Source organism: Sitodiplosis mosellana, unplaced genomic scaffold (genome assembly GCF_009176505.1).
Source record: "Sitodiplosis mosellana isolate CC-2019 unplaced genomic scaffold, AAFC_SMos_1.0 Smas_scaffold_30, whole genome shotgun sequence".
Taxonomy (NCBI): Eukaryota; Metazoa; Arthropoda; class Insecta; order Diptera; family Cecidomyiidae; genus Sitodiplosis; species Sitodiplosis mosellana.
Genome location: NW_022595272.1, coordinates 3823314 through 3848480, shown reverse-complemented (window position 1 = coordinate 3848480; position 25167 = coordinate 3823314). Strand labels below are relative to the sequence as shown.

At 37.1% G+C, this 25167-nt stretch overlaps 1 protein-coding gene across 3 annotated transcripts in view; it reads right to left on the bottom strand.

Moving 5' to 3' along the window:
- The window catches only part of LOC129568982 (irregular chiasm C-roughest protein-like), a 110391-nt gene that overhangs the window by 13650 nt on the left and 71574 nt on the right, over positions 1-25167 (bottom strand). For all 3 annotated transcript variants that reach the window (XM_055447330.1, XM_055447333.1, XM_055447331.1), the window contains exon 3: positions 9062-9095. The gene's annotated coding sequence lies outside the window, so the exon portion shown is untranslated. The remainder of the gene's footprint in view (positions 1-9061; positions 9096-25167) is intronic.

Genomic DNA, 25167 nt, shown 5'->3' with positions numbered 1-25167 from the left:
AGTGGTTCCAAACTTTTGCACGGTAGTGTATGTTACAACATTCTTTTTATAGAAATTTACTTCGAAATCTGTCGGATGGATCAATTCAGAAAATAGTATCAAGAAATGCATTTTATCAATAACAATAATCTTCGATTAGTTCATATTTTCAATATGTATGCCCAATGGAATTTATGACATATCTCTTAACGAGTGGCAATCAATCGATAAAACTGCATCGTATTGATGGAAGGAGCTTATGCTTTTTCCGATTCATTTGAGCATTATGGGTTCGTTTAAAATACATTTGAAATTTAATGAAAAGCAATAATTCTCGGAATTCAGTGAAGTTCATTGTGCATTAAGCGTTGAATACTCAGTAATTGTACAGCAAGATATTCGAATCGAATTATTGCAATCTATCAAAATTGATCTAAATTATAATTGAACTGGTGCTCAGCCGGAGCAATCCAATTTGAATAGCCTTCGGTTGAAATGATAAGAATTCTAAATGGGAAAACAATCTATGGGATTACAAATGCAATGAAAGAATTAGAGTGGGTCAATTTCACAAGACCAAAATGGATTTACTTTGAATAGTTTGTCGATTGGCTTACATGTCTACTTTGGATGTTAAGTGCATTTTGCTCAACTGAGCATTGCCAACATTGTTAAACGTTTTGTAAAGTAACTAAAACGAAATTGCCAACAAACTCAAGAAACAAACCGTTCGCCGGAACATCGTAGCAATGGTGCACCAATGAACTTTTCGTGAAAACGGATTTTTTTTTTAAATTTTGCCAGCCATTTTATATTAATCGGTATAACATTTAAAATAAATCTTTGGTGATGGAATTTAGCGTATGCGTGCATTGACTCCATCAGGATTGTTTTTAATGAAAAATATGGAAATTTCCGACTCCATGTCGTTTTTTTTTGTGTGTGGAAAGAACTGTAACGCAAAAAATACATTGAAAAATAGAAATGAAAAAAAAACGAGAGCAGCTGAAATTCATGGGTAAAAATGGACGACCTTCGTGCGCCGATTTTTATATTCAAGTGTCACAGTGAGTGCAGTGCGTTTTTTATTTCAACTTTTCAAAAGTTGAAAAATTGATGTGACTACAGATCGACATGAATGATGAAACCGTCGGTAAAATTGCTCACCGAAAGAGAAACAGAGTGTAGTGAGGAGATCGACGGAGTAGGAGAGAAAAAGAGTAAACAGAGTAAATGGGTCGTTCGCCAGCGAAATGTGACAAATTTCCTGCTGTTTAATAATTCTCGACTCACTTGATTGAATGTTTTTTTAATTGGCCGTGATGAATTTTAAAGCGAACGTATAATTAATAAAGGAAACGAGTGAAAAAAGGAGTATTTCCACACATCACGGTTTTCGATCCGATTTTTAATTGTAACAAAAGCCTCGTAACGCATACGTTCGTGCACGTCAATTGAATTTTCCACTCTGGCACGAATTGAAATCACGAAATGAAACCATCAACGGAAACGAGCGGAGTTTATTTTCATTCTCTTTCTTTTTCTCCGTTTTTATATTTCCATTCATGTTGATTGCGTGCTTTCAAAGGATTCGCACTTTCTTTCACGAAATGAGCTCCGGCTCGGGAGTTGTTATCGGTTTTCGGAATTCGAACGAAGGAGAATATTAAGTTGGTTGTAAATGAGGTGATGCGTATGAATGGAATTCGATTAAATCGAGTCAATAACAAGGGCTACCACACATACCATTTGAAAATGGAATGAATAAAACGCTTAGTTACATGTTGGATTCATTTTTTTTTTTCATACGTAATATATATATTTGAACAAGATGAGGTATGCGTTACTGAAAGCAATTCACATGACCTGCATTTGTGTTTGTATTTGGAATGCTTTGTCCATGTTTGAATAAAGTCGTCGTTTATTGCCACTGCAACTATATAAATGTATATGATTACAACATGAAAATAATTTTAAAACTTAATCAAAACTATTTGTTTTGTACAAACGAGATGTGAGTTTGTGTTTTCATTTTAAACAATTCTGCACTTTTTAAATTTTTTTTTAAAACGAATCAAAGTTTGTGCTTCAATAAAAATTGAAATGCCTGCGCAATATTTTAGTAAACGAAGTGGATGTTGAAGCACGAATATTGCTAGCATTTTTTTGTGTGAAAGGCGACAAAGTTTTTCATGACGAAAGCATGAGTCTAGGGGCATTTCTCACACAAACAATTTGAGCAAATGTGCAAAAATGTCTATTATTTCTTCTTTTTTATTGAAATTGTAAGAAAATGTACTGAAATGACGATATTGCTTGAATAAAAGTGTTCTGGAAGTAGGTTTTAGTGGATCTCAAGGATCGTTCAGAACTGCTCCCGATTCTGGAAGTGGGTTTTGGTGAATCCTCAGGATGGACCAGATCCGGTTTGACAATGCCCTGACCCATCCTGAAGATCCACTTCCAGAACCGGGAGCAGTTCTGAACAATCCTTGAGATCCACCAAAACCCACTTCCAGAACACAAGTTCAGTGTAAATGAACATTTATTTACACGAATTGATAAAAATTGATCGAATCGGCCCGAATGGAAGAAATTTTTAAAAATTTATAAGAATTCATTCATTCTTTTCGTGAGAAATGCCCCTAGGCATGAGTACAAAAGATGTTATGTAGCATGTATGTTATTTTATCGTGTCAAAACCGAAACAAGTTCATGCCATGAAAATGGTGAACCAGAAAACCCAAAAATAACTTCTCTTCGGTGGATTATGAGCGATGAGCGATGAAAAACCCGGAAAACAACCTGAAAATATTTTCTTTATATACAAGAATAGAAAAGAAAATAATTCTTCGTTTTCTCTCTCTCTCTCTCTTCATCTTGTTCATCGCCCAGATAATCTGGATTGATGCTCGTTACAACAACTGTTTCAAGCGCTGCGACGCATTCCTCTGTCGTTTGGTGAACAACTTGGGGCGATGCTGATGACACATCGAAATGTGATATGAGAGCACATTGTTCACATTTTCTATGCGAACGGAAGAGCCAACATCGGCACATTTGCACATAGATTAAAACTGGTCGGAGAAGTGAAGCAGTGCCTTCAATCCATCCATCCATCCATCTATCGCTCAGAGAGTACACAATTTTTCCTTCATAAAAACTTCATGTGACAACATATATTCGATGCTAATTTTAATTCATTCTTGTGCCGACTCTGAATGCACTATTCAATGTATTCAATAATATATGAAGCAACGGCTTTGGTAAATGTTTGCAAGATTAACACAGCATACACACATACACACACACATACTCAAGCACATGGCCCATGCACATAATGGGCCGTCGTTCGGTCGCTGAATGGCAAGAGGCAATGAAAATGTACGCCATTGTCATCACTAGATTAGGTAATAATAGAATAATGGCAGGCAAATAATATTGACACGATGTCTGCATGTATTTAGCATAACGTGCATGCGAATTTCGAAAGCGAACACCGACTTATATACATTTTTCAAGCAATACCGTTTTAAAGGCATTGCAATTGACGCCATCAGAGAGAATATCCCCGGTGGAGGAATGAGAAGGAGCGATCTAGACGAAGGCGAAGTTGACGATGGCGGTGACGGCAGCAGCAGTGGCATCGACAGTATTAGCAATGATGATGACGATGACGACGACAATGCCAACAAACAGCCAAGACAATAGAGAATCGAAAGCGTTGTGTATGCACCGCACATCCATGGGAGAAAGCGAGCGAGAGTCATTTAACACACGAGCAAATGCGAACTTATCGAGTTTATTACTTCTTTTGTCGGCATAAATAAACAAGTCAAGGCAGCCCAAGCCAGTGTCTCTTGTCACACATCCACATATACAGCGATACACACACATGTGTGCGATACGGGCTAAATGTATATATTCGCACATATTTAATTCGTTTAATTGTATGGAAAAGTGGTTCGTGCACTGCACAAGTGAAAATTAGTGTGTCGAAGCACACACAACTGTTGCTACGGTTTGGCTGATTTGTGTATGTGTCTTTTTTGCAAAATTCCAGCAGTAGCAGCTCGAAACTCGTCACGAGCACCATTAAGCACGCGACACGAACAGCTTCCGTTTATATTATTTTTAATTCGGCATTAAATCCATACACAGACATTGCAAAAACGGTCGGTCGGTCGTTTCGTTCGCTTACCAATCTCAACTGTACGGCAACTGCTTCAAAAAAATCCTTAATAGATAAGCCGAGAAAAAAGCGCACCGAGAGCTGCACACAAAAAATATAAAATAATGTTAAATGACATTATCGAATTAGTTGGTGTTTTTTGTTCGTCATCATTTGCGTCTTCATTCGTTTCGATTTTTCAGGAAGCGCGTTCGCTATTTTGTCGTGCTCGGAATATTTAGCATGCAGAAAAGCCATCGAATGAGAAAAAAAAGTCGAATAAGAAAGTAGCGAAACTGTCAGGGAATCGGGCAAAAAGAAAAGTATTTTTTAATCGTGATTGCGTCAAAAGTGAACTAAGTTGAAATTAATGGTGCTTGATTTTTGAATGAATAATGATAATTTAAATGTTACCATTATAATATCGCCCATGCAAATGCTGTAAACGAACCGGGTTCTGTAGAATCCCCTGAACCCGAGCGCGCGCTCACCACGAGCCACCCAGAGACTATTGTTGCCCAATAATGGCTTTTGGAATTTTCTTCTGCAACTTCTCGGCGAGGAATGTGATTTTTTCTACCAGATATGTCATTGTGTATAATTTGTCATATGCACACACACCGGCCGTCCCACCGTCATACACACACTTATAAAGGCCAGCAATAAAATGCCTTTTAAATAAGGATCGGGTGCATTCATTATATCCAGCAGGCATTTTATGTAAAGTTTTTGGCTTTGGCGCACTGTTAAATGCCGAGTGTGTTGTGCGCGTGCCAAAAAATTCCATATCGCAATGAACGCACGATCGCTCTCGAAGCAAAAATGTGCTCGAGAAATGCTCGTTTTTGATTGTTTGTAATCGGTTAGAATGATTAATCATTCAAGAGAAACTTTATATTTCGCAACATAATTTCTCAAAATGTGAATAGATGTCAAGCCTTTACAATGGTTTAATGCCTAAATCGCTGGTATTAACACGAAATTCGAGCGAGACTATGTTCAAGATGAATGAATATTATATATGTGAAAATGTGAACGAAAGACGAGGAAAAACCCAACGGCAAACGGAAGAGAAAGAGCTGCGGAAGCGACGAATGAAAAATCTTAAAACCATTACAACTACGACCCAAATTCATATCGGAGCCTTTTTTTTTGCATGGATTTCTTTAATTCGTATGATATGTGACAAAATAATTCATTGCTGGCAATGCATACCATACACATTTATGAGCCAGAGAATTGTGGATCATTCATTATTTAAATCTTGATTGAAACTCGATTTTAGAGGAATAGAGGAGGGGAGAGCGCGCGTGAGCGACAAAGAAAAATCTAAACCACATGAATAGAGCAACCACATGAATAGGCTTGATTGTCGTTCGGGATAATGAAATGACGCAATTCACTGAATTGAAATGATATGAAATCGAGTCTATAAAAGAAAGTAATGACTCAATCAAACTAATTCGAACGATAAACTTTGGTCAAACAATGAATTATATACATAGAGGGAAAAAAACCGAGCACGTTCAATGCTAGGTCATTTCGACAATAAAACTAAATGCTGAAATTATTCTTCTAATTTACTGGCGCACAGTAATCCATGGGTAACAACGAATCAAGCGTGTTGTTTTTTTTTTCTCGTTTGTTACGCACCGAATAAAAACCAAACAAATTACCTATTTATTTGGTATGAACTTTCTCGTCAAACGACGGCTGCCGACGATTTAAATCCTTGCCATTTATTATCCGATTCCATTTACGCTTTGCTCACTCATTCACACTCACTTTCTCGACTTGTTATCCCCACCTCCTCCGGTGTGAGTGTGAGTGTGTAATAAATGTGTCGGCTTTTGTGACAAACCGAATGTGCAAACGTTAACGCTGCAATCAATTCTTATCCGTTCTCATTGGCACACAATCAAAAGCTTCAATTTATTTAAATTGAATGAAAATATTGTCTCAAAATCACAGTGTGGTCTATTGATCTAAATTATTTGCCGAGCTTAGTCTCCGATTTCATTGACTGACGAACAAAAGGTAGCAATTGCTGTCCGAATCGAAATTAAGAAAGAGAGAGAGAGAAAATTCTCGGTTCAATTTCAAAGTAATCTATTTGGTCAACATTGAATTGCAGCATATCACATTCGTAATGGTTTATTGTCTTAAAAGATTTACGAATAATGTAATCTCTTTTTGATGTTGTCGACGATTTGATCGAGATTTATTTAGCTGAAGCTGGATACGTGAATGGCATGCCATACTGCAGTTAAACTAATAAATAAAATGAAAACGAAAAACATAAGAAAATATAAACGAATTTACAAAAATTCTGGAGCACATGCAATGGAGCATTCTATCATCAACGCGGCGCACTCGTCCAACAAACAGAGCGCACCAAGTCCAAGAACACGATATAGATGGCCAGCCACTGATTTGGAGAAAGAAAAATGGTTTTGCTTGATGTGTGATTTCGAAATAAAACTTGAATTGGACACGTCAATAGAATCAGTTAAGCAAAGAATGGATGAGGCGATAGAGAGAGAGAGAGAGAGAGAGAGAGAGAGAGAAAAACGCACACACACACACATATACAGCGGTAACGATCAACCGATACAATGAATGAAAGGGGGAGGTAGTGGGAGAGCGAAAGCGAGTGCGGCCACATGAAATCAGCTCTTTTATGTTTGTATGCAGTTCGTTTGTGTCATTTTTCATTGTTTGTATTTCTTCAATTGACATTTTTCTTTCTGACAATGGTCACAAACAACGATCGACACGACTAGAATGAGGGAATGGGAGTGAAAAAAATCATTCCGCGTCCATCGGGCAACAATAACAAATGGCAGCTAGCGAGTAATGGGAAAAAAGGGCAGCAGAGCACACAGAAAATAAAAACGAACGAACAAACGAAAATTGTCGCATCGCCACTGTCGTCATGTGCCACATATAACATAACGTAGACGTAACACACCATGAAATAATGACAAACCGTGGCCGATGGCCATCCATCGTATGAAAAATACATTTGGGAAACACAGAGGAACACAAAAATAAAAATAACAAAAGCACTCTCTTTCGCTCGCATGAAATTCGGTAAAAAAAAAAGAATCAAAATTAGCGCAGCTGATGGCAGAGAGCGTCAGTGGCAAAGAGAACAAAAGAGAAACGGAAAAATGTAATATATAAACGAATTCCGCGCAAATATTATCAGAACATTTCTTTATTATATTTACTTATCAATTCCATTGTATTAATATCGAAATTTTGGCATTTCTTCTCGTCTTGGCGTTACTTTTCGTTCCTTCTCGGTGTTGTTTTGTTGTGTATCGCTTTGTTGTTTCGCTAAGACGCCAATGGTGCCCACACGCTGAGCAAGAATAATAAACACGAATAAAAATCAACACGCTCGTACTGTTTTTGTTTCTGTTTTTAGTCAAAAAGAGAAAAGATCAAAAGGAAAAACTAAATGGGACAAAAAGCCCGTGAAAAACAAAGAAAAACGGCCACGCTCGCGTTTGTCCGTACGGCACGAGAACGTAAAATATGTGCGTGAGTGGAAAATATTTCATTAGATAATGCATGGTGCGGACACAATCGAGCATATTGTCGTGTATTGAAGCATAAGTCAATGTTCAACAGCCAAATATAAATGCCGTATGTTGTTCATATTATCGACGGTGCGATGAAAGCTACCGACAACACACAACAACAACCGAGGAAAAGGGAAGAAACAGAAACAAACGCACAACAACGGGCAAAGATCGAGAGAAAGAGAGAAAACTCACTTTACTAGACGACATTTTCGAGTAATAAACGTAAAATGTTGCTGATGTTTTTATGACACTGTATTGACAATACAATAAATTCCGTCGTTCCGGTATTCGCATTCATTTTTCCCATGCTCGCACATCGAAACAGAAACACATTTTCATTTGACAGTTAGACTGAATTAGTTAATGATTTTCCCGTAATTTCGGGCCCCAGAGACGACCGAAGTTTTTCTCTCTCTCTTCATTTCTGTTTTTTTTTTCGTTCAAGGGGTTTTGGTAATTTTGTGCTGGCCAAGCTTAGTGCCAATCAACATTTGACGGCATTAATTTTCGGCTGACAAATTTGATAAAATGCGATGACGTCAACATGCTCCGAAGAAAATATTACATTTTCGTCCCGGCAAATGTACGTACATTTTTCTTCGTTTGTCCAGCATTTGAAATGCGAAAGTTTATTGCGATTCCGGGACACGAGTGAAGTTCACAAGAGCTGAAATTGAATTGCAACTTCTCTTCGTTGCGTTTAGCACACGGTTTGCGTTTGCAAAGGGAGTTTTCGCTTTGTTTTGTTTCATTTTTTCTCAAGTGTTTTTCTTAAGCATTTTGTTGATTCTTTTTCATCTTTCGTTATCTTGAGTTTTCTATTTATTTTTTTCCATCGCAATTTTTCTACCTCCAAGTGAATTTGTTTTCTCGACTTTTTTTTTGCTTCACATTACTTTTCTCTTGACACACATACACACACAGAAATTTCAATGAAATAAACGTATTGAAGGAGAAAAATATTTTTCCAGCTTTGACTTTTTCCGAAAAGAAATAATATCGACTTTGAAAGTATGCTTCGGTAAGCACGCGTGCAAAGTATCGAGTCGAAGATTTCAATTTTCTTTTGAATGTCAAGTCGGAGTTGAAAATCCAAAATCGAAACTAACTGCTGGAAATTGAAAATTTTATTATGTAATTACCGAATTTTTACTTTTTTCAAAAAAATCCAACAGCTCACTTATAACCTACACACATACAATGGATGAAAAAGCACAAAAACCGAGAGCAGCCACAAAAATGTGTCGACGAAATTCTCCTGCCATGGAAATTGGAATCATATACATGGAACAAAATAAAGTAGGACAGGAACACTTACCAAAAGCATATTTAATTCCACGATGGCAAAAAATCTGCAAAGAATACAAGAAAATATGGGACAATTAGATGGAGTACAAAAGAGAGCTGTTTATTTATCATTTTGTCGGGTTAGGAATTTAAGAAATCTTCAAGTTGCTCGAACAACTGTATGGAAGATGTATTTTGTTGCATAAATGCACTTCATTCCATGCAAATGAGAAATAAAGCGTCCAAATGTCAACGCATTTTCATAATTCTATTCTCATTTGCCGTTGAGCGTGAGAGAGTGAGATGCGAATGGCAACTCCGACAAGGCAGAACAATGGGACACTACTTATTATTGTGCTAGCAGAATTTGAAATGCGACACTAGCAATTTGTTGTGTTTTGTTGCTATTCTTTCTGTTGTGTTGCCTGCATTTGTGTGTCGTACCATTATGGTGCATGAACATTGTTGTAAATGGTGAAGTAATGCGTTCGGTTGCAATAACAAAGCCAAGCGCAGGGAAAAAAGAGGAAAAAAGAACGCGCACACATACACACACCGAACTGAAAGTCAGCAAAGTAAAAAGACAAAAACTAGCATTTACAATCATTTACATAAAAGTTGTTAGAGCGCAAAACATGGCAAAATGCATTCTCTTTTTGGCTGTTTTTTTTGGTTATGACGCGACAGTTATTTGGTTGCTGCCGAACAATAGTTGTTAAGTTCAAATTATAAGCATCCCATTTGTCTCTGGCATGTTCCGCGCGATGTTATCACGCGCGCTCACTGCCAAAAACGAACGTTCGGCGTAAAGAGCCATAAATCGGATGGGCTGCTGTGAAAGTGCAAATCTGATTACACAGTCGAAATTCTCTCTTCTGCGTTTTGCCGCTTTTTCGATGACCGAAGACACACGATGCACAAAGCAATGTAATGAGCTTATTGAAAATGACAATGGAAAAATCCATTGTTCAAATAAAAGCAGCAACACTTCATTACATTGTGATGCAGCAGAAATAAGAGAGACCCACTTGGGGAAAAATGCACCAAACTATCTTCCATTCGTCGATTTATCTGCGAGAATCTATTTCTGATTTTCCGTTAAAAGATGTACATTGTACGGATTCTATTTCACAGCTGAGAGCGCGTTTCCCTGCATTCATGCATCGATATGGTTTGGCTATTGAGGAGATCCGGTGCTCGTTCAATATGCGAAGTTGTCGCAATATTTTCTAATATGTGTGGAAGTGGCTGGGCGAAATTAAAAACTTTAGCGGGAAAAAAATGTGCACCGGGGAAATGGAATAAAATAAATATTGGGAATTGTGTATTTCGTGCACGATTGAAGTCATTGCTGTCGGTTCGCGAACTTAGAGCGTTAAATCTAGAAAAATGGCAGTGATATACTACAGCAAACGAGAATCGTATAAGTGTTTTTTTCACTCTGTTTGTATGTTTGTGTTCGAATGAAAAAAAAAAGAAAACCTCGATATATTTTTTTCGTGTGCTTACTCTCCCCTATCTGTCTTCCTCTCCATTCATAGGCAACCCATTTCCGAGCGTTGGCACAGTTTGAAGGTTGAGAATTGTGTAAATCGCTAAAAAAAATGGCCATTCAGTAGTAGTTCAAGTCAATTTTTCTTCTCTCGCCTATTGTCGGAATGTAAATGCGAATTGAAGCGCCATATTAGCAGTGTTGTGTGCATTTTGCACCCATCTGCATTGTTCACATGGCGCGCGCAACACACAACTCACGGCCAAAGAAGAGAAAGAGAGAGAGAGAAAAAAATAAACGTTATTCTGCATACGTGACTCTTATGTATTTTCACTAAAGCTTAATTTATCACCGGTTTTCAAATTGGGCCAGAAAAACCAGATACACACACACACACACACACAAACATGGGTAGCATCGCAATGTTTGTACAGTGGAAAAATTCGGTGGCACACGAATTTATTGCCCGCAACGCGAACCATCAAACACAAGGAATACGGAATGTCCAACCGCATAAATATGGTCGTTCACTGTGAATATGCGAATAGTGTCACTGAGTACAAATTTCCCGATGATTTTTCGCATACACACAGACGCAAACACATGCCACTGTACACTACCGAGTTACTTGAAGAAACAACATTTATTTGTGCTATTTGCATGACATTTCTACATGCATTTATTTATCTTCCAGAGAGTCAAAGTAATACACACTGTATTTGCATTTTACACGTACGCTTGAGACGAAGATATCGCAGTATTCTGGACGATAATATCGCTGTGGGCTGTTTGAAGAGTTTTTTGTGGAGGGGCGGGAAAAAGCGACGTAGTCCAATATTGCAATTGCTGCGAATTCACATGTCGACTTTCGTGTAGCTTTGAATCCGATTTCTGTCCCAAGGCAGACAAAACTTCCACATAGACAAGAAATATGTATATTTCATTTCCGTAGAAAACGCATCAATTTAGAACATTGGAATTCTGCATTGTTTTCATTTCGACAATAAACTATCCATTTCATTACCTTCAACATCGGGACAAAATAGTGGTCGGTTCAGACTGTGTACGCAAAATGACGGGATTTTCATATTTCGAATGCATGGAAAATTATTTAGCAAATATTCCAAGCACTTATCAGTCCGATGGATGGATTTCCAAGTCAAATGCCAACAACCAAAAAAAAAACGAGCTGAAGAATGAATATCATAAGAGCGAAGAAAGCAGAGAAAGAGATGCAAAAGGGACGAAGTAATGCCAGAGTGTATGTAAATAAACTGTTCGCATACTTTCAAGCACGCGTGTTCACTAAAAAAGATGTGTTTATTTCGCTGATATTTCAAATATTTACCAAAAATGCTATCTTCTATATGTAGAGTATATCTAGTTTTCCAAGTCTTAAAGAGCATTGAAGGCAATACGATTTTCGGTGCTATTTTTTTTCTCTGCCGTTCTTTTTCTCCTTCAGCAAAGCAGCTTAAACCACTGAATCGATGAATACGACAGCATATTTTGAATGTCAAAGAATGTGATGGAATTGCGTCGTTACGATGCTTCATATACATGTACATATGATTCATAAATTTATTTATTTTTCCGTCGTCTTCTTCAAGGAAATGTAATTGGCTGTTCACAAGCAGCATACTGTGCCATATTTTCCAACATAGCACAATCAAAATAACATCGTAAACATTGCAAGTACAACGAATGCAAGACCAAAGCTATGCGAAACAATAAGAATAAGTGTTTATTGTGAAAAGCAAAAAAAAAAAAAAAAGACGACGGCGACGAAAACGAAAACAGCTCGGCTGAATTTTATGACATCAAACGCATAATACGTTGAAATAAAAATTGTATAGCGCTTGTTTTCCATTTCGTCTCTCTGTTGTACTCCAACCGAAACGAAACAAATGGCAAAAAAAAAGAACTGTGATACGGATTGAAATCGCTTGGAATGGGATTGTAAGTGGGGCAAGTACAATACGGAGAATGAGCACAATATAAATATTTCAATGCAAATGCATCATGTGTAAACGCTTATTAATAATGTGCGCTGAATTGCACTGGAATCGGACATTGTTATTGTTTGTTGCAAAATAGTGGCTGCGTCTGCATTTGCTCTTGCATGCACTCTCACTCCGACGCGAGTATATCGTTTGCAGGCCATAGCTGCAGCTAGCCGATAGCAAACACACAACATTCGATTGCAACTAAAGAAACAGTCACCCTACCCCGTTTCGAATGTGCTGCTGTTCTATAATAATTTAAAAAATATGTTAAATTACATTTTGATTTATTTACAAATGGCATGGAGGAGCTACTACTGTTCGGATCGAGTGTTTCATGTTTTCGCATTTCGGAATTATTATTATTTTGTAAGATGTAATAAAATTTTATAACTTCGTTCTTGGAATATAATCCAGCCGCTGGGCAATTTCATAAGTATGTTCACTCGGCGTGTTTGTGTGTGTGTGCTAACCGGTAAGATGCTCTTATCTCGTGCCTGTTTCTCTTACTCGCCATGAAAACTTACTTTGCACCAAATATAAATAATTTAATTTTTTTTATGAGCAATTTGAAGCGCACTTCATGGGTGGCAAATACAAAAAGAAGGAGAAAGGGAGAGAAGAAGGCCATTATAATTGAAGGAATAGAATCAGCTCACAATTATTACACCTTATGCGCGTTCATCCACTTTGAACCTATCAAAAAGATTCATGTGATCTTGTTAACTAGATGCACATTATCACGTTCACATATTCAATTTTCCGCTGAAAACCGTTTGATAGCATAACACATGAATCGACGTCGTCATCGTCGACGTGTGGAATAGCTAACCAGTGTTGTACATTAGAAGCAAGGGAATGTCACTCACTCAACACGGACATAATTACATTTGAATTTGGCGAATCGGTTTTCGGGGATGGATCGTGAAGTGCTTGAAAATGATTTACGCAACGCTTGAAAGTGAATCAATCGCTTAACACCATATTCATGTATGAATTATTGATGGGGAAATGATGATTTCATTTCGACCACGCATGAAGCACACGGCTCACACACATAATGTCATTTCGACACATTTCCATATGTTTTCAACATCGAACCCGTACATTAAACACAAATTTCTAATACTCAAAGACCAAATTATGGACATTTCAATAATATGATATTTTCGCTTCTGCACACCACAGCCGCTTCAGCAGTATATGAATGTATACAAATAAAAATGGTATCACGCACATCGCACCTCATATCACATTAGTGATATTCATCATTTTAAATGCGATTGAAAGAGAGCTTAATGGAATTTCCAATGCCGTAAAGCATATAGCAAGCGAGGCGAGCACACCGATTTTTTTCCCTAGTAATTGGGTTAACCGTGTTTGCGTTGTATGTGGCCAATATCAAGAGAAAGTGCAATCATGCCCATGCCCATGCAAATGTATCGAATTTATATTAAATAATTTCAATCCCAGCAAAATAACGCCCAAAATACAATTATGAATTATGATTGCGAATCGCATACCAGTGTATGTATGTGTGCCGATGTGTGCTGTTTGGTTTTGGCCGCGACCAAATGTGGAACGCGAAAAACACGCTCGAACGCATATGAATATCTATTTGCTTGTTTATAATTAATTAGAAGAACACATTAAAGCACATTTGCCCATTTCGAATGAACATTCCGCTAAATGGATATATATGTTTTGATGCTTTTCCTTCGTTAATGCTGCAATATTGTTAGTATTTTCTATTTTCACTGCAAGCATTTAATAATTTAGTTATACGAGCTGTGATTTTATTTGATAACATTTGAATTTGGTGCAGATAACCACAATAAGTCTCATTTATGAAATAGTATTATCGGGAATTTTTCCTAAATTTCTCTCTATCATTTGTTAATTGCTTCAGTCAATTGTAAACTCTAAATGCTTCCATACATTTCATTTTCCATAATAAACAGCTATTTATGGAATATAATGAGTCATTCCATGGAATCATCAAAGACATAATGACATTTAAGAGTTTTCAAATTTATCGATTTGAATCATAAAAATTTTAACTATATCTAACGACCCCATTAGTTTCATTTAGTGGGCAGTTTATTATTCGTTTAAGAGCTCCATTTAAATGAAAGAGACCGACAAATGCTTCCGTAAATTGACAGGCAATTGTTAAATGTACTTTATTCAGTAAATCGAACTTGAAAAATGGAACTATTACTGAGTTGAATGGTATAACTTGAAGGCAAATTGAAGAAGCATTCTCTGTTTTTTTTTCTGTCCGCCGTTCTTTAAACTGTTTCCCGTTCGTCAATTTGCATTACATTTCTTAGTTTTACCTTATACTTAAAAATGGTCTGTTGAGTGACATTAAAGCGAGCTGCTCAAGCAAATGGGAAATGGCAACAAAAAAACGAAACCATGAGTGGAAAATCGTGAATTGAACGAAAAATGGAGCGTTGAAGAAAAATCAATCATAATTTAAGTATCGCATTCGATAAGCGGTATCGCATGTCCATAATAATTGGCCTTGCATTCGGCTCGTTTGGAATGCGATACAAAGTAATGTTTTCGCCACAGCCACACAGTCACTCTCTTTTTCTCTTATCCGTTTGCTCCTTTTCAACGTTTTTTTTTAATCATGAATAATGGAGGAGGCAGAGAGAAATGAACAACACAAGTAATGAATGAATCGAAACATAGGTCCAAGTCCGAAAAGGGTAACGGCGAAAGAGAGAGAGAGAGAGAGAGAGAGAGAGAGAGTGAGAGCAAAAAAGAAAGTGAATGAAAAATGTGTGGTGTTTCTGGTCAATTTCCATATGTCGCACGCTGGCCGGATTTTGGGCATATCCACGTGAAACACCCGATGGGATTTGCAATCGTGTATCGCCCTTTTCCATCCTCTGTACAATTAATATTAATTATTGCCTTTGACACGCATGTGATACGTCCCGTCTTAGATGTGTTTGGAAAAACACTCCTCTTTCATTTCCACGAAAACATTATGTTATGGTACGTCTCCCACTCCAACAAAAAAAAAATCCCAAACAGATTGAGATAGGCAACTGTTATTTTTGTATTGTGACACATTTGCCGTCCCGTTCGACTGAAATACTATTATTAGAGCGTCGAAATATAATTTCGAATGCATATTTAATTAGTTCTAAACGAGCTTTTTTCTCAAAACAATCCAAACAATAAGTGATTATTTTGAGAGAGAATAATGATACTCTTCGCTTGTTTGAAGTATGGTATGCATATTTTGGAACCAAATGCTTTTCCCTCGACAGTTAAAGTGCTGATTGAAACTTTTATGACAGAACACTGTAATTGTTTTCCGAACAAAAATAAAATGCGCCGAGCTCGGTTTTGTGTGTCAAAATAAGTGTGGCCAAGGCATGTGGTCAAGGTATGGAGAAAAGGAAAACGAAAACACCATGCAATATATCACACAAGTTGAATCATATTGCCTTGATTTTCTGACTGCATAAAAATTAATGCATGATAACGAATATGAAGAAAAAAAAATTAAATTTAATACGTTGTAAACTTCGGTAATATACATGCAAATCCACACATCAATAGCCAAAGGACTTGGTTTTAAAGCTTGTTATGCAAAATATATTATTGAAAATAAAAACATTTATGTCGACCTTAAATACAAAAACTATGTGAGAGAGAAAAAATGTGTAATAATAACGTTGAATCGCAAAGAAAGGAGAAAAAATGCAGTGAGAGAAAGAGTCACAGCAATGAAAACAAAAGGGAAATTAAATAATCCTAAAACTTTTATAGGTGCAAGAAAAAAAATATAAACACAAATCCTTTTGTTGTTGCTGCTGCTGCTGCTTTTTCGCGATGTGTATTTTCGTCTCTAAAGCCATTGTTTGATGTTATTCTTTCTCACTTTGCAGATCCTTAATGGGTTTTGGTTGACTTTATTACCATACATAATATTTTCTTTGGTCTTTGCAGTCATTTTTTACTCTCTCTCTCTCTCTCTCTCTCTCTCTGCATATTTTAATGGCTCGAATTATGTCGGGTTCTCATTGTGTGATGCGAGTTTGTGGAGGTCGTTAAATTAATAGCTCATGGGTAACGGTGGATATATATGTAGCATTTTGTTTTTTGTTTTGGTTTTTTGAAGGTGCACACAGAACTTTCCCAAATGAGCGTACATAAAATGCTGGAAATGCATACTACACCAGCACATTAGACATGAAACGAGTTAAAGACTTTTCGACTAGGTATAATATAAGCGGCACATTCAATCAACATTCAACGTTGGCTGTGTGTATGTATTTTGGTATCGTTTCGGTTGGGGTTTCAGTTTCGCTGTGAACAAATCAAATGCATGTTGTTGTTTTCTTACGAGTTTAAATGTTCAATTACTGTAAGCTTCGATCGTATAACCAGAATCGTACTCCGCTACACAGCAAAAATACACACACACATACACTTATACACAGGGACGCATACATGTTTAGAGCTAGTGCACAGGTAATGTGGGTTGATTGACTTACGTAAATCACATTATGTGTTATTGGCACAGGCACGACATCTACATATACAAAGAGCCCCCGACGACGTTCGTTCGTTCGTTCGTTCTTTGACTTGCTTGCTGTTCGCGCACTCATAATAAGATGAAATTGACGCAAATAAAATCCAAGTGCACATAAAATCAACGAAATGTAAATGTGGGATCGAAAGTGGTTGGAACACATTGCATTAAGATGATCCTAAACAGTTGCTCGAAACAGCCAAAAAGAATCGTTTATATTTGTTGTGGGAATTTTTTATAGATTTTCCCGAAAAAACGCGAGATTAACGCGCGAAACGTTGGAATTTTGTGGAAATGTTCAACAAGGCAAATGCTGAAAGCACATTTAATTTATAGACAGGAGACACAGTCATAATAGGTAGTCAATGGTGCAAGCTGATGCGATTCACCTCGACGTTAACATATTTTTCGAATATTTGCCGTTGTTTACACTCTGTTGCAAGCATTAAAAATGAACAAGTGTCTCATGGCATACCATATGTTGAATTGTTATCAATGTGATTTGCGTTTTGGAAGCCTTTACCGAATGAACAAAAAAAAACAGTCAACACAACAACCGTAGTGACAACCAGTTTAATGTTCACCGAAAAAAAAAAAACAGCAACAACACACTCTTTTCCACATATCTGTTTTGCTAATGGAATTTATGCAAAAACCACATCACATCGCGAACAAGCATAAAACTCGGTGAGATAGCAACAAGACGAGAGAAATGGTTGCGCTGTAGAAAAAAAGGGATGTGGATTCCATTACACCGATATAAGCACTTATATGGTGCGGTCAAACGTAAATTCCTATTCACACAAGCACCACATTCCGCATCAGTTGCGGATAACAAGGCAACTATAGTTACTCGAAATCATTATTCATCGCATGCGAATCGCAATGTTTCGGTTTACTTTTTTTTTCGACTGTTACTTGTTGTTTTATGGGGGAAAGGACGGAGGAAAAGGCCGAATAATTAGCAAAAACGTTTGTTTTTGTGCGCTAGTCACAAAATAGGGGGCCAACCAAACGATTCGTATTCATTAGTATTAATAATGAGCTTTAGTCGGAACCCTTCGAACGGAAAAGGATCGAAATGAATGCGGCAAAAAAGTTTAAAGTCCTTTTTAATCGCATCGATTTTATAGTTGTTTTTCATCGGATATCCACTTGAACTAGAAACTAGTTTCGAAACATCTCAGTCGACGCAATTGTCTATCGCTCAAATAGCCCATAATTATAATCCAATTATGGATCTGATCAATCGTTGGCGACTAATGTATGGCTCTTTTTTTTTTGTTGCCCGCATTTCATTAGCCGCCCATACTATATCAAAATTACATCAGTTTTTTTGCGCTTTACAAAAGGTGCCATTCTAATGTGACAAAGAGAAAATATAGGTCGAAACAGCAGCGTCGATTGAAAAACAATTTCTATTTGTATTTCCAAGTATGCCATAATATTGACAATCAAGAACGATTAACGAACGAACAAACGAAATGAGAACGGACAGAAAACAGAATGTGTTATGAGCTGATGTCAGCATCACTAACTAACGTCAGCTGCTGACGAGTATGCGTTGCGTTGTTTTCAGCTTCAAATTTGACTTGGCACCCAGAAAGGAATACGAATTTTGTACTGCAAATGCGTTGAAACAACGCAACGCATACTCGTCAGCAGCTGATATCAGAAGCTGACGTTAGTTAGTGCTGCTGACATCAGTTCATAACACGCTCTGACAGAAGGAAAGGAAAAAAACAGCGTTTGAATGTCTTGAAACACACCCTTGATTTCACCTCGACAGCCACCCACTTGGGCCAACAACAGAACACAACAATGAAATACGGTGCAGGAAGCACAGACCCATATTCATAAAGCGAATAAGGAGCCAATTTATGATAGTGAATACAAAAATAAAAGATAACGCGGCCCGGCAATCGTCTGTAATAATCATAAATTTACACTGGAAATTTATCGACTGTGCTCGAGGCTTCTCTTCTAAGAATTGCCATGTTTTAAGGCGACACACCGTGTTTTCAAAACATACCGTTTTGTTTATTCCCCGTTTCAACAACCAAATCATATGTTTTCGCGTTTCTGTAGATGATAACAAGTGCGCTATGCCCACTAATGATGGAGGCAGGTTTAAGATTCTTTAATAGCATCGGAATTCCAAGGGTGCATAAAAAATAAATGAGTACGGAACGTAAGTTGTTTGGATTATTATTTTTTTCTGTTTACCAATCAATTTTGCCACGTTTTGAACAGCAACAAAAAGTTCAAATCAAGAGTGCTAGAGATGATGAGCCTTGAATCTCATCATAACAGCACACTTTTGTTTAGGTATTTTTTGTGTGCTGGAAACTTGATACACACTTTCAAAGAGAGTCAATTTTTCAAACGTGTCATGAGCTGACGTAAGAAGTGACTTTTAAAGCTGCGTTTTTCTTTCTTGGAAAATCGTTTTAACATTATAACCACATCGTTGTTGTCTTATAACTTTTCGATTTTCATTGACAATTCGGTCGCCCGAAAATAATAATGGATGATTTCAGGTAAAATTTTAAATTCCAAACTGGTTTCAATATTACGCACTAGAGTAACATTCTTTTCGCCATTTGTAAGCGCTGAAATATGGGATGGATGGGAGATAAAGAATGAAATTTGTTTAATATTTAATTCTCAAATGACTCGGCACGCTCACAGCCAAATGATATAATTCCATCGATGACTGCTGCTTCGAACACACACACTTTTCCTTGCGTTTGCGTTCTACTTTCAAATTAGATTTTTATGCAAATATCATTGGAATTCGTTTCCACCGCATTTGTGCTTATTCATTGTATGACCTAACGAAACGAAAGCGAACGCGCCAACTGTCTGTTCGTCTGCTACTACAGTCTTTTTTTCTCTTTCTTTCCTCTCTCTCTCTCTCTCTCTCTCTCTCTCTCTCTCTCTCTCCATTCCTTGTGCATGGTTCGTGCTCCGATTTATGCGTCAACATTTGTGCTCGTTCCCATTGCACTGACTGTGATTCCGTGTTAAATCTAATTTAATAACTTTCGAAGAAGCTTTTTTTCCGTTTTTTTCACTTGTCATCCGCTTTTCGAAACGGAAAGGCATATTGATTGAAAATTGATTGAAAAATGGCCATCAAAAATAAGGTAAGTGGAAAGATTCCGAAAGACGACGAGAGATAGAAGAAAAAGAAAACAGCATGTGTATTTATTTTTCAATTGGATCAAATGCGACACTGGAAACAGTCGAATAAACTTCAAAGAGAATGACTCGATTGGAATGTATCGATTTTGGGTATATGCTTGTGCTTGGGATAATTCGTAAGAAAATATTCAATCTTGTGACCGAATAAAAGTAGACAACATAGAATTTACGACCATTTATGACCAGAGTCAACCTTTGACTCGGTCGCAAGCGATGAGGTGTCTGGACAAGTGGAAACCTAGTATTATGGTGTCTGAACCGCGCATCAAAATCGTAAACCATCGATTATTATGATTTGAAATTAGAGTATTCTCCTTTGCCGAAAAGCTTCTATGCTTGTTAGTGTTATCAAGATTTTATCAACAATTCGGTCATTAAACAAGTATCGAAACATGTCAAACGGTGTTCCAATGTCATTTTCATTGAATGCTAATGGCATTAGTTCGTTGAAAGGCTCATAAAACAACAACACCGTAACGTCGACGCTTATGTTCTTTTCTCGGAACGAGATACATCAACTTGGGCGATTAATAGCGATTTAATAACAGCAAAACATGTTCAATGAAAGGAATCGTGTTGCATTGTTAGGCAAAAAGCAGCTTATAGGTTGTATGTAGGTTTTGTTAGACATCAAATTTCGCGTGGATAGGAGCGCGTCGCTATTGAATTTGTTCAACCGAAACGCAATTAAATTTTCCGAAATCACGAACGCAGCCCGAATGATTTGAATGCCGAATAATATCCTGCTGTTTTATTTGCCCCAAGTTTTTGACAGTTTATTTTGTGATTTATCAAAGTAAACATCAAACTTTGGTTGATGATTTCCCTTCGCTTATCGCCTCCCCTAGCTTGAATTTTGAGCCAAGGAAGTTGACTTTGAGTGGCGCAAATAAATCGGATAACAGTGGTTAATATTTGTTTACTTGTATGTCATTATCAATTTTAATGCGGTGGCAAGAAATCGAGCAACGGAATCGAGGGAAGGCAATGAGCAATTATTTAAGTTGGATATTGATCTTCGCTGTCAGCTAATTATTGTATAATAATAAATTTTATTCAGTTTATTGCGTTGCACATTTTTTCAGTCTTCTCACCATCGATAATTCAATATTTAATTCTTTAACCTAATTAATTTGCAGTTAAAGTATATGTGTTAAATACAATTTTAATGCGATACATTGACAAATCCAATTAAAAATTAAAGCCGAACCAGGGAATCCACCTCCATGCACGATGACACAAAAAAAAGTTCGCCGATTGGTCCACTTTATTGAGTAAAAAAACACAACAACACGCATCAAAAAAGGAAAACGAAATTTGTTCGCTCCGGCTCGCCTCTCGCTCTGTCAATGGCAATTCAGTGCTGCGATTAATTAAGCCGAATTACATTCTGGCTGAGGCGCGTTTGTTGACGAGTGCAGCTGTTATCGAGCTATTTCACTGGGTCAATTACAATTAAAAGAGGCCGCTCGCTGACGCGTAATTGAATTAAGGTTTATATGTGCGAGTTCCAATAATCAAGTCGTGACTGTTTTTCAAGCCGGGAGAAAGTAACTTTCGGTAAACAATTTTAAAATACGGCTACTGTATACCAATTATGCCGGTAGCAATGTCAAGTGCTTCTCCGAAAATGTGCTGTCACATTTATATTTCGAATCGAATGCATTCGTTTTTCGTTTGCTCTGTCGGTGTTTGCTCGTCCGTCGGTCGTTATTTTAATACAATTACAAAATGATCGTGTTCTCTGTAATTGGAATTGCCATTGAATGTTTGGTTCTGTTTGGGAAAGGTCAATGCTAGACCCTTATTAAAAATAGAACACGACGACATAAGTGGAGGACGCTTGAAGTATTTGTAGTTGGCATTCCAAAGAGTCGTCGGTTTAAGAGACGAAAACCATTCGTATTGAATTTAATATGATTATAATTGGGTGCAATTCATGTGTTTGACGTTTCAAGGCGCCGTAATATTTCTTAAAATGTGCAAAACCACTTAAGAAATTGGTTGGCTCGGCTAAATATTATGTTCTGTTTATTTCTTCGATGCGGCGATTCGGATGCCATGAGCCAACTAGAAAAATAAAAACCACAGTCGTTATGAATGGGTTTGGGCGATCCCCATGGAATTCACTTTAAATATGCCAACGCTTCGCTGCCACCACGGAGTATTTTCGATTTCGGACACATAAACGTGTCTTGGAAACGCATTTATTTTCCTCCTGCCCAATTTATTATGGTGTAACCATTAAAAATGCATGTAACAAAGTTACGGTATTTGATCTTTTTTTTTTATTTAATTAGATTGTTAACCTCTGGTTCGCTTCATACAAATACCAAAGTAGGTTCTTTCCGATCCATATGTTTGCGCTTCGAAGTTGATTTAATTTTCTGTTCACCGCCACTACGTGCTCAATTCAATTTCGATTGTATTATCTAAATTAATCAATGTTTGTATTTTATGGCAATAGGCTGGCAGAGTTTTTATTTCTCGATTGCTGTCTCTCTCCGTGTGCCAAATCCAGTGTACGCCAACGATAGACACATCGCATCAATTGGACAGCTCAATATTAATTGCTAATTTCAACAATTGCTGTAGACAAACACTTCGTTCCAAAAGCGACCAATCAATACACAGACAAAACAATGACTGGATTTTCACACACTACCATCACAGACAAAACGTTACAGTTTTTTGTTCTCTCTCTCTCTCTCTCTCTCTCTCTCTCTCTCTCTCTCTCTCTCCCTCGGTAAACTGCGCATTTACCGTTTTGATCGCTTTTTGTACGATGGTTTTGTACAATCAAAATCCTGTTGATGAAGACGTATCCATCAATTATTGTTATGTGTATAGGTTACTTTTTGCTATGAAAAATTGAACATCAATTCGATATGCACGTCAAACATGGTTGCTCAAGCCATGTGCCTGATTTCGTATTCATAAACTGCTTCCAAACGAGCTAGGCATTCCGATTGGCCCCGATGACGAAAATCGAATTTATTGATATGATTATTGAAAAAAAAAATTGAATGAAGACTGTAAACAGTGAGTAGCATTTGGCATATGCTATAGCATTGGTCCGTTCCAATGAACACCTCATGTGCGCCTATGCGTCTCCATTGCATTGTTTCGATTATGTGGTTCAAAGTGTTTTTGAATGTTTATGCGGAATTTGGCGCACACAGTACATGAATACATCGTCGCTACGTGATACATAGGGGATACATACCGGCCATGTGGATGTGGTGCGAATCATTTCGAAATAATACTGTAGCGAATTGAGTATTGAATATTTGACTGGGGCCAAATCTGAGGTACCATTTGCCAAAGTATGCTACATCTTTAATGCATTACACAGACTGGCTTCACCTGATCTTATCTCAACGCATGTACGTATCATTTTCAACAATTTCGGTAATCGAAATCAACGTTTGATTCTTTGCTTCCGAAAATAACTAGTTTGATATCAGATGTCTGCTTGGTAAGGCGTCTAGCATGTGTCGCGTTTATTATTGTGATTTATTTATAACGTACTTTCATCCACCCAGTTCTTAGTTATACCCTATGTTTCGATATCACAACGCAATTGTTACTTTTTTCTTGAAAATTGTGTTTTTTTTCCATCGTCTCAAAGATTTTTCTTTATGAATTACCAGAATGAAATCAAACACCTGTTTCGTATACCAAATGAATGGAAAAAGTTTTCTCCTCGTCTGAAAAATACATTGTATTGAGTATTTTTTTTCACGTGCTTCGTGGCATACCCCTTGTGCACTGGTAAATATTGTGTATATTACATAATATTTTTACTCAGTACATTCATGCAAAATATATTTTGATGTTCAATCTAACAGATAAATTATCATTTCGGTACGAAGAGCGAGCGAGCGAGCGAATGAGAATCTGGGAGCGCATACGTAAGCTATACGAACGGTCTACTCGCTTGATAAATGTGTGCAAGGAGAAAGCCTATTGAATAATATATCGGCCAGAACAGACGCCAAAGTATATGAATTGCGAATATATATGTATATATATCTTATGCATACCGCTATGCGCCATCATCCAACTTCACACACTCACTCTCTATCTCACACACTCTGCTCGGATTTCACCTCAGCTGGGTATAAAAATTGAATGTTTCATTGCCTTGGCGCATGGTAAAAATGGGCCATCCGAATGCTCGTGTACGCTGCTTTTGCAGTGTGTACGCTGCTATAATATCTCTACATAAACACTTACCACATCATTTCTTATACGATATATATATATATATGAATGTCCGAGAATGAAAACGCAACTTCTATTCACAACACATATAAGTGAAACAAAAATAAAAAATTTATTGAAATGAAACAACAAAATCTTTTTTGTTGTTACACTTTGAAAAAATTCGATTTTGTTGTTTCATTTCAATAAATTTTTTATTTTTGTTTCACTTATATGTTTTGTGCATAGAAGTTGCGTTTTCATTCTCGGACATTCATATATATATATATATATTGTAGTGGCGCACAGATAATAATACGAGCCAAAGAAATTGAAAACAAAAATGTTTGTGCGTTTCAATGGTATGAATATCAAATGGATGGTCAAGTTTAAATCACAGGAAAAAGAGTGTTATTGTTTGAGCCAGATCGATAACAACAGTTTAGAATGTGAAAACAAGGAAATATTTCGTCTGACACGAAAATTTTTTGTGAACAATTTTGTGTGTAGCCAAGAGGCAAGATTTAAGAAGATGTGCCACCTTCGCAATGGAAACTGTTTTCGGGGCCGAGTTCAAAAATGTCCGAACGCATGCATACGATATGATAAATAATGAAATTGTGCTTTATGTGTGTATATGAGAGAGAGAGAGAGAGAGAGAGAGAGAG